We start from the raw sequence: 11,252 nt of genomic DNA, 5'->3' as shown, positions 1-11,252 counted from the left end.
GTGCAGTGGTTCTCAACCTCAGCTTTTTAGATTTACTTGGTAAATACAATAAATATCAATGCTTAAGCCCACCCCCAAAAAATCAGAATCTCTTGAAAGTAGTCATCAGGCATTTGTATTTTTTCACCTGTATTTTAAAGTGAGGTGATTCTGATTCACAGAAGGTTGATAACCACTTATCTTGTCCAATTTCCTTATTTTGCAGGTAAGAAAACAGGCCTAGAGAGGGTCAGATTTCGAGCCCAATGTGATGACATCAGTTAATGAATGAAGTATTAACAGAGTCTAGGTTTCCTAACATCTAGTGCAGTGGTCTTTCCATCAGACCATGCTGAGGAAAGCAAGGTATTTGAGATCAAGTGACTTAACTACAAGTCCATGAGGCATCCCAAGATATGATAAACAGTCTGCATCATTTTTCATTCTTCATGTGCCTCTAGATTTAAAGAGAGAGAAAGGCTGGTAAGGTTGGAGAATGATATCACTATCAACTGTAAAGATCCTTTTATTTTACCTCATAAGTTCTGGCCCTGGATGTAAAAACTCACATAGTATGAGACCACTCACATAGTATGATTTGAGAACAATTAGAAGGTAGCATTATCCCTAAATATCCTTCTTGCTGATCTGTCACAGTGCCTGAAGTTTATACTACTAACCATTCTTCTAGTTTAGGGTACTGCTGCCAGAAGACCAATTATAAATACAAGGATAGAGGGAGGGTGCACTGTTAACACACCTTTTCCACCTGGAAAAAGCAGCAAATAGAGCCCTGAAAAGCTGATCCCATGGTAAGGACATATTAATGAATGATGAGAGGAAAGGGAAACCCCAGAATATAGGGCAAGTTCCCAATGCGAGCCCCTAGGTAAAGCAGTACCAAAACCAAGGTTTTCCTTTTTCAAGATGGAAGCCAGATACTTGTCATGTGTGTATTGGATAAATATAAGCAATATAATGAAAAGAGCCCTGGGTTGGAAACAGAAGACCCAGGAGAATACTTTCCCCTATTTTTCTCATAAGTCAAATGTGAAAATTAAGTAAGATGGTATCAAAGATCTTAAGTAGTTCTAAATCTTTGATTCTCAGAGTGAATCATTCAATTACCTTAATGTCTAGTGCAGATATGACATAAGTTAATGCTTTTATTCCTCCCTTTTACCACTGTAGCTAGTGGTATTGGTAAAACATCCAAGAGCTTTTTGGCCAAGTAAGAAACCAAGCAGTTGGAGCTGTCATTCTTTAAAGAGAGACACAAAGAAGTCACCTAGGATTAAAGAAAGTCCATCGAAGTAATTTAAAGGGAAGGATCTAGGAGTGACATCAGGATGATTGCTGAATAAGATGTCCCTCTTTTGTATACCCCCCTCAACAACAGCAATTTGGCATCAATTCGTGGACAAAAGTACCTTTGTAGGACCTGTGAGATCCAGCACCATATGCCAGGTGGCTCAAGAAGAGTTGTACCCACCTGTATGTCAGGTAACAAGGCATACAGACCTCAGTCCCAGCTTTGGACCCTGAAATGCACTGTGAACTGGCACAGGCCCTCTAGACCATGGTCTGCAAACCTCTGGAGAACAGAGTTGTACTATCATCCACAGATGAGAGAGACTTTGTGGAAGCCCATGAGTCCAGCACAGAAGTCTAGCACACTGTTGGAGAAAAAAGAAAAACAGAGATTGGATGCGTTGAAGAGGATAAGAGGAACAGTTTGACTTTACCTGCATTGACATAGGCAGGACACATCTGAGGACCAAGAGGGGGTCTCACAGGATGAGCCAAGATGATCCTTGATTTTGTGCATGATAGAAATCAAACACAAGCCAGGAGGAAGTGAGAGCAGTTTATTGACTAGCATAAGTGATTGCATATAGCAGACAAAGGGTCTGGGAGACTCAGAAAAGGAAATGTGAGTTTCCCCATCACTTGGGGTTAGGGGTTTATATTGGAAAGAGGGCCAGGATACGTGTTCTGTCAGGAATCCAGGGTAAGGTCCAATCAAAGGTGAGTGTCAGGTAAACAATAGGTGTTGTTCCATGAATCACCAAAAGTAGTGGGTGTTGATGCCAGTTTTGACTATGGTTTGTTCAAAGCTAATGTCCTGGAACATGTTTGGGATCTGGTCCTTAAATATTATGAGGTGTTTGGGGTCCTAGGACAAAAATTGGAGAATGATTAATTTTCTTGTCTCCTCTTGGAGTGGGAACATAGATTCTGTGGTTTACTCAGATGCAAAATATAGAACATGAATAAATGGGACTTAGCAGAGAAACAGAAGAAATAGAACTTTTCTAAAATGGAGTCCCTTCAGTTTACCTATCAGCATCACTCCTCACCCAAGGTGGCCCAGCTCAATGTCAAGAGTGCCCTCCTTGACCCGTGATTTCTCCTGTAAGATAAAGTGAAAGTGGGTGAATAAGTGTCCAACTTTCACCACTGTGCAGGACACTGCCAAAGAGGCCTATTTCTCTCTCACTTCACCTAGAGTACTGAATTATGAGCTGGACAACTGGAGGGTGGTGAGTGGCTAGGAAAACAGCAGCCAGGGCTTGGAAGTTATCAAAGGGACAAAGATCCTACTAACCACATCATGGATTCCATCAGGAGGCCCATCAATGTGCCATTTGTCATTTCTAGTGAGCAGATCCCTCCATGAGCACCCCAGCATTCCATGTGCCACACTCACACATTTTGTGGCTGGCACCATCTGGATACTCCAAATGGTAGCAAGAGTGAGTTTTGGCAGATGGCTAGTAAGCAGAAAGCTGACCCAAATCTGCAGGCTGGGGAGAGACCACAAATTTGGGCATTTAGCACCACCCATGGGAAAACAAAAGGGAAGCAACCAGAACTTGGACTGGTACATTGCAAAACTGAGAGAAGGCATACAAGTTTAAGAATCCTGCCACAAGAGGGAGCAAAAAGTGTGGATGAGCTGTATCCATAGAAGGTCTCAGGATCTCTGGCAAGACTGACAGAAGGTATTTCTCTCAGGAAGTCAGTCAGTAAAAAATGAAGGAGGTGACCACTACTTCAAATGCAAGGATAGCAATGTAAGACTTCAAGGAACATGTAAAATCAAGGAAACATAACACCAGTAAAGGATCACAATAATCTTCCAGTAATTGACCACAATGACATGGAGATCTTCAATTTACCTGAAAAGAATTCAGAATTGTTGTTTTAAGGAAACTCAATGAGCTACAAGAAAACACAGAAAGACAATGCAAGAAAATCCAGTAAACAACACATGAACAAAATAAGAATGCAACAAAGAGATAGAAATCACAAAAAATAAACACCAAATAGAAATTCTGAAACTGGAAAAATGCAGTGAATTAAATGAAAAATGCAATAGAGAGGATCAACACTAGAATGGATCAAGCAGAAGAGAAAGACTATAAAGCAGAAGACAAGCCCTTAAGATAACCCAGTCACAGAACAAAGAAAAAAACAATGAAAAAAAATGAAGAAAGCCTACATAAACTATGGGCTATAATTAAATGAAGCAATGAGCAAATAACTGGAGTCCCAGAAAGAGAAGAGAGACAGAAGGAGATAGAAAACATATTTAAAGAAATAATGCTTGAGAATATTTCAAATCTGGGAAGAGGATTGGACATCCAAGTTCATGAAATTCATAGGTTCCCAAACAAATACCATTCAAAAAGATCTTCAGTGTTGTATGAAAGGAGAGGTTAGCATTCGCCTTGACAAGGATGGAAGAGGCCCCACAACACACATACAATGAAGGCATTGCCATCTACTTCATGGCATCTAACCATCTTTTTTTTTTTTCAACACATTCTGGCCAAGGTCCACACGCTGCCCATGCAGGCAAGGAAAGCCTCTGCAGACAACTGGCCTGAATAGTTAAGGGAGCCAAAACACAGCAGCAGAGGGCATGCAGTACACACCACAAACACATCCTGAAGAGCCAGGCCCTGGACACAATATGATCTCTTTCATAAAGCTATTATTCTCAGGACCAGGAAACATAACAGGATATTCTAACACAGAGAAGAAGACAGTGATTTAAACAAAATGCCAGAGCAGAGGAATTCATCCCAAAAGAAAACACAAGAAAAGGTCATGGCCAGAGATCAAATCCAAAACAGATATAAGAAATATGCCTGATGGAGAATTTAAAGCAACAATCATAAGGATACATACTGGGCTTGAGAAAAGCATGGAAGACATCAGGGAGACTCTTACCACAGAGAAAAAAGAATTAAAAAACAATCAGTCAGGAATGAAAAGTACAATAACTGAGATTTGAAACAGGCTGAATGTAATGACCAGAAGTATAGAAGAAGCTGAGGAACAAATAAGTGATAGAAAAGAATAATGGAAGGGTGCCTGGGTGGCTCAGTCCATTAAGCGTCTGCCTTCAGCTCAAGTCATGATCCTGGGGTCCTGGGATCAAGTCCCACGTCAGGCTCTCTGCTCAGAGGGGAGCCTGCTTCTCCCTCTCCCTCTGCCTGCCATTCTGCCTACTTGTGCTCTCTCTCTCTGTCTGTCAAATAAATAAATAAAATCTTTTTTTAAAAAAAAAGCTGGAAATAATGAAGCTGAACAAAAGACAGAAGAATTATGGATCATGAGAATAGACTTACAGAAGTCAGTGACTACATCAAATGTAATAACATTCATATCACAGGAGTACCAAAAGAAGAAGAGAGAGAAAAGGGGGGGGCAGAAGCTTTATGGGAGGAAATAATAGTTGAAAACTTCCCTAATCTGGGGAAGGAAACAGACATCCAAATCAAGGAAGCACAGAGAAATCCCATCAAAATCAACAAAAGCAGGCCAACAAAAAGACATATTGTAGTTAAATTTGCAAAATATAGTGATAAAGAAAAAATCCTAAAAGCAGCAAGACAAAAGAAGTCCCTACCTTACAAGGGAAGACCCATAAGGTTAGCTGCAGATCTCTCCACAGAAACTTGGCAAGCCAGAATGAAGTGACATAATATATTCAACATGCTAAATGGGAAAAATCTACAGCCAAGAATATTCTATCCCCAAGGCTGTCGTCTTAGGGTTTACAATATATTTTCTCAATCCATGCCTTGCCCCAGGAGATCATGGGATCCTGCTCCTACTGGGGGATGGCAAATATCTTGAAGCAGGCTTGCATTTTCCCCTACACATGGGCACGCAGCGAGTCAGTCATGGGATAAGGGAGGAGCGGGAGGTTTGGGCTAGCAATCACCAGGTGCAGACAGGGGAAACTGAGGGTCACATTCTTTCATAGCTCCTAACTTATGCCCTGCCCCTGGGGATTGTGGGATCCTGCTCCTACCAGGCCATTGTGTTCAGTAGCCCGAGAACAGGACCGCTGCTGATGTTTCAGCTGCTTCCACACTCACTCCTTAGGGCTTATAATATATTTTCTAAGAATAACTCCACAGTTCTCCCTTTCTGTTTATTGGGATTTTTAGGTGGGCTAGTAAAGAGGGTGATGAGGATCTGCGTGGTTGCTACGAGTGTGTTTCAGGTCTTCCAGGCAGAAGAGCAGGAGAGGCTTGCCTTGATGACTATAATGAGAAAGATCATTAAAAGCAGTATAGCCATGTAAAACCAAGAGTGGAGATTGAACCCAGAGAACCATTTTATTTTAATGAGCCAGATAGAAATGTCATTGAGAGTATTAATGGTAGCTTGTTGACTTTCTTGTATTTGTGCTTATAACCTGAGTTTCAGATTTTTAATGGAGAGATTCAAAGAGGAGGAAAAGGCTTGATTAAGATGAGTTTTCAATTTCCCCCAAGTCTTGTTATAGGGAATTGAAGTAACGCAGTAGGGGATAAACTCTGAGTCTCAAGTTAATTGGGATCTGGTCCAGAGTGCCTGTTGATGTTTTCCTAGCCAGACAACAGCAGCTTCTAAAGCCTGCAGTCTAGCTTTCCGCAGTGGCAGTATCGTAGCCAATGAGGTTTATCCGAGGCACGATTATTGCTAATTGAAGTCTGCAGTCTAGCTAAAATTTGTTGATCAATCATAACCTGTTCTTCTAAAGTAGTTGTAGTGTTTTGCATATATGAATGCACTTGTTGTGCTGTTTGGAGGGAGATAACCAAAGATGTGGCAGTAGTTACTGCAACTGGGGTGATGGCTAAAATAGCTGCCAGTGGGATACCTAAGAACGGTTTTGGGGTTTTTTTCTCTTTCTTCTAAAGCACAGACCAATTATTGTAGGGGGGATCCCCCTTGCCAGGGCCTGGACAATCGAACTGAGAGCCAGGTTTGGGCTTGCTGCTTAGCAACATATACCTGGGTAATGTTCATTTGCAAAAAAGTTAAAGGTGGAAAGGCAAGAGAGTCACCGACATCAGGCTGAAGCATGGAAGCAGGTTTTTGAATTCTTCATACCAGCTCATGATGAGGCTTAATCAGCCGAGTGGGTAGCTATATAGGACCCTGTGGAGAAAGCACAGCAGCATAACCTCTCCCCCATGTGAGTAAAGGTGCCAGGCCATTCCATTGTGGTCCCCCACTGGGCAGTCTATACCATACTTGTGGTTTGGGAAGGGGTTCCTCAACCCAAAAATGCTTTGAATGAGCTGAATTAAAATGTTTGTCTAGTTGTAAGTGATTAATAGTAAACAGTGCCTTCATTATTCTTATTCTGAGGGCCTCAATTCCCCCTTTCTGTTTATGTAAAAGTAGTTTTAAGATACCATTGGCACATTTAACAATGGCTTGACCTTGAGGATTGTGGGGAATGCCAGTAGAATGTGTAATTTTCCAATCATTTAGAAACTGGTTATACAATTGGACCTATAAGCTGGGTCATTGTCCATTTTAAGTTTTGGGGGGATGCCCATTATGGCAAAGCATTTTAAAGAGATGATTAATGACATGAGAGTAGAGTTTACCACTTTGAGCAGAGGCCCACATATATTTAGAGTAAGTATTGATAGTAACATGTATCTGTTGTAGTCCCCCGAATGAGGGGAAATGGGTAACATCCATTTGCCATGTTGATTTGCAGATAAACTGCAGGGATTAATTCCTCCAGGAAGGTGAGCAGAAGAAAATTGTTGGCAGTCAGGACAGGAACGTATGATGTGTTTCGCCTGTGAAGGAGGGTAGAAAACTGTTTAGTCAAGGCCCTTGCCCCCTGGTGAAAAAAAGGAATGAGAATTTAAAGCGGAGGAGAATAAAGATCCAATTTTTTTGTTGTTGATGCCTAAATAGATATATTGGGGATTAAATCCAGTTAATTGAGTTGTTTTCTTTATTTTGTTCTTCTGATCATCTCAACCATTTTGTAGGAGCTGCAATTGGAGAGAAAAGGAAGAGGCAACCTTATGTTTGGGTTGGGTTGGGATAACAAAAGACTGACATATGGTGGGGCTATTTATTATCCCTTGAGGTAAATATTTGTATTGGTATTTTTGTATAGGTCTGTGATTGTTAATTTTAGGAACTGAGAAGACAAGTATTTCTTTTTACTTTTAGGGTGCAAGGGAAGTAAAAAAGCGATCTTTAAAATCAATCACAATGAGATTATGAGTTGAAGGAAGTAAGGAAGGATTTGGAAGACCAAATTGCAAGGACCCCATGGGAATTATTTGAGCATTAATTGCTGGTAAATTATGTAACAATTTCCATTTGCCTGATTTTTTGGGATATAAAAAATAAGAGTATTTTTTTGTGAAAGTATTTAAGAGCCCCTCTTTTTTTGTCAGTTTTAATTATATTTAGCAGAATTTTGCATTTTTAGAAACCTTGGTCTTTAGTGAAAACTAAGTAGTAACTAAGTGTGAACTGTTATATTAAAAACTTTTTAGATGTCAAATTTGTGATTCAGTTAAGCATAAAGCATGTTTGCCAACAGATTTAAATATTTTTAGTTTTTTTGAAATAGGAAGTCAAAAGCATAAACCTACATTTAGTAATCAACATTCTAGTACTTCATTTTGTTTGAAGAAGACATAGATGTCTAATGAATTTAATTCTAAGTTATTATTCAAGCAAAACTTTGAAGTTTTAGGTTGCCAAAGACTTTTAAAGCTATTTTAACAATTACCCGTGAAAACTTTAAGAAAGAAAATTAACCATTATTTTAAGTTGATTTTTGGCTAACAAATTGCAAAGAGATAACATAAGTTTGTTTGAGCTTTAGTAAATTTTGGTAGAATAAAAGTTTCACATTTAATGCTGATAACTTTAAAGACATGTTTATTTTAATTAAACCAACAAACTTTAATTAGTTAAAATACCAGATCATATTTCACCTGAATTTTTTTTTTTAGAAGTTAATTGGTTTGTTTCCCATTGTCAGTTTTTGTTGGAGACACTGATGGGGAAAGCTCAAGTGAGCGGTGTATATAGGCTGCATCAAGGTGGTACAGGAACAGGAGGAGGGGAGGCTGAAGGGCAGAGTGCTGCCAGAAGGCAGAGAAAAAATTTCCCGGTTTAAAGCCTGTCAGCTCGGACAGATGAGCAGACATAGATTTTTGTTTATTTGTTTTTCCACCGAAGTGGAAGTAGGCAGTCCATGTGAGGCCAGAAAAGACAGGGAACTTTCCTGAAACAAAGAAGAGTTTCGGTAGCTGCTCAGGAATATTCTGTAAAGTTTCCGTCCTGAGGTAGACTAACCAGACATAGTGGGTTCCAACTATAGCCATTAACCCAGGAAATGAGGGAGAAGCCCCCACATTTATTAGGAGGAACAGTGAGAGAGAGAAAGAGTCAGTGTCCCCTTTGCTAGGGAGGGCCTGTACTTAGATAATTATCATCCAATAGGAGAGAGTTTACCAGCCAGACATATTTGGGCAAACACATTTTGCAAGAGGCCCTTAGGTCTGGGTTCTGATGTAGAGCCCTGTTTTCTGCAGAAGACATTTAATTGATAGATTTCACTGAGGCCATGCAGTATTACAGGGGATCAGGCCTTTTTTAAAATTTTGCAATTCAGATTGTTTTTAATGAGTTAGAGGGCATCCCAAGGGAGAGTCCTTGGGAATTGAAGAAGAGAGAAGGTCCATTCATATGGACATTCCTATGGAGCTTTTTGAAGACCTGGAATGGCAAATGGTTGTGCCCTGGAGCTTGTTCCTGGGTTTAAAGGACAGGAAATGCTCCAATAAAGCCTTCTTGTTTTGGGGCTTCCTATAACAATTTTTTTTCTTTTTATGGAAAAAGAGGGACTCTCTTTTGACAGCTTTATTTTTTGCTGTTAGAGAGGGCGAAGGAGAAGGCAATTTATTAGGGAATAATATTGGAGCCTCCAGTGGGGTGTTAGGGGCTCTTGCCGCGACTGGGGACAGTGATGGCAGATTTGAAGGGGGAGGAATAAGGTCCTGCCAACTAGTTTCAGCTGGTTTTTTCTGTAAACAGTGGATAGCAATCCGGCAAAGATTACATGTATGCAAATGAGAAATTTTAACAGGACATTTAAAGGCATTTTTTAGCCTTTTGCCCATGCGTACATTGTCCTCAACCTAAAAAGAGCCTTCCGGTGGGTACCGCAGGTAGTGTTGCTATATTATAGACAAAAATTGTGTTAAATTTTTAAAACAGTTACTTTGCATCCTATAGAATGTAGCAACATATGTAGCTACTTTTTATGAGCAGCTACACTTAAAGATGTTCCCATGACTAACAGGTTTATAACAGACAGAAAAATAGATCAGAGAGAAATCGAAAGTAAATACTGCACACCTGAAAGAAAGAAAAAATGAGTTCAATGGTCACTCCGTCGCAGGCATCGAGTGCCTGTAGTTCCTACCTGGATGAGTGGACGTTCTTTCCCTTTCTTGGGCTTGAGGAGTGACGTGCGGATAAGGACTCTATCAGGTTCTGAAGAAGCTTCACCCTCAGGGACCAAATGTCGCCCCACACTGCTGCCGGGGACTCTACTGAGCCCTGAAAAAGCCCCACCCTCGGGAACCAAATGTCACCCCACACTGAGGACCAGGACTCTATCGAGCCCTGAAAATGTCCCTGTTCATGTGCCCAATGTCGTCACGCACTGAAATAAAATTCTCAGACACCAATCTGAGCGGCAGTGGAGAGCTGCTTCTGCAAGGGAAAGCAGCAGCAGCCGAATCCTGCACATAGCTTTTATTTTTTTCACCAGAAAAGCAAGGACAGATGCCTCCACGCGTGGGAAAGGAGTACAAAGGGATGGCAAGTATCTTGAAGCAGGCTTGCATTTTCCCCTACACGTGGGCACGCAGAGAGTCAGTCATGGGATAAGGGAGGAGCGGGATGTTTGGGCTAGCAATCACCAGGTGCAGAAAGCGGAGACTGAGGGTCACATTCTTTCATAGCTCCTAAGTTATGCCCTGCCCCTGGGGACCGTGGGATCTTGCTCTTACCCGGCCATTGTGTTCAACAAACCAAGAACAGGACCGCTGCTGACGTTTCAGCTGCTTCCACACTCACTCCTTAGGGCTTATATTTTCTAAGAATAACTCCACAAAGGCTATCATTCAAAATAGGAGAGATAAAGAGTTTCCCAGATATAAAAAAAACTAAGACTTCATTAACACTAAACCAGTCCTGCAAGAAATATGAAAGGGGACTCTTTGAGTGGGAAAGAAAGACCAAAAGTGACAAAGACTAGAAAGGAACAGAGAAAATCTCCAGAAACAACAAGAAAACAAGTAATAAAATGGCATTAATTACTTTCTGCATCTATTGAGAGGATTGTGTGGTTCTTATCCTTTCCTTTTATTAATGTGGTGTATCACACTGATTGATTTGTGAATATTGAACGATCCCTGCAGCCCAGGAATAAATCCCACTTGATCGAGGTGAATAATTCTTTTAATGTACCATTGCATTCGATATGCTAGTGTCTTCTTTAGAATTTTTGCATCCATGTTCATCAGGGATATTGGCTGTTAAATCTCCTTTTTAGTGGGGTCTTTGTCCTGTTTTGAAAATAAGGTCATGGTGCCCAATAGAATGAGTTGGGAAGAGATACTTTCATTAGATTACACCTTTCTGCCCATGGACTCCAATAAATAAGCATCGTTAAAACCTCCCCTCCCATCACTGTCATGTCTAAGTCAGAGTCTCCCAAAGAGCCTGAACAGCTATGGAAGCTCTTCATCGGAGGTTTGAGCTTTGAAACAACCGGTGAGAGTCTGAGGAGCCATTTTGAGACTCGAGGAATGCTTACAGACTGTGTGGTAATGAGAGATCCAAACACCAAGCACCCCAGAGGCTTTGGATTTGTTACATATGCCACTGTGGAGGAGGTGGATGCAGCCATGAATACAAGGCCA

At 40.8% G+C, this 11,252-nt stretch overlaps 2 pseudogenes; both read left to right on the top strand.

Moving 5' to 3' along the window:
- Nucleotides 1-3,681: 3,681 nt before the first annotated feature.
- On the top strand, nucleotides 3,682-3,796 carry LOC113931685 (annotated as a pseudogene).
- Nucleotides 3,797-5,907: 2,111 nt separating this feature from the next.
- Nucleotides 5,908-6,064, top strand: LOC113931719 (annotated as a pseudogene).
- The last annotated feature ends 5,188 nt before the right edge of the window (nucleotides 6,065-11,252 follow it).

Source organism: Zalophus californianus, chromosome X (assembly GCF_009762305.2).
Source record: "Zalophus californianus isolate mZalCal1 chromosome X, mZalCal1.pri.v2, whole genome shotgun sequence".
NCBI classification, from domain to species: Eukaryota; Metazoa; Chordata; class Mammalia; order Carnivora; family Otariidae; genus Zalophus; species Zalophus californianus.
Note: the sequence above shows the minus strand (reverse complement) of the source record. Positions and strands in the feature narration are given on the sequence as shown.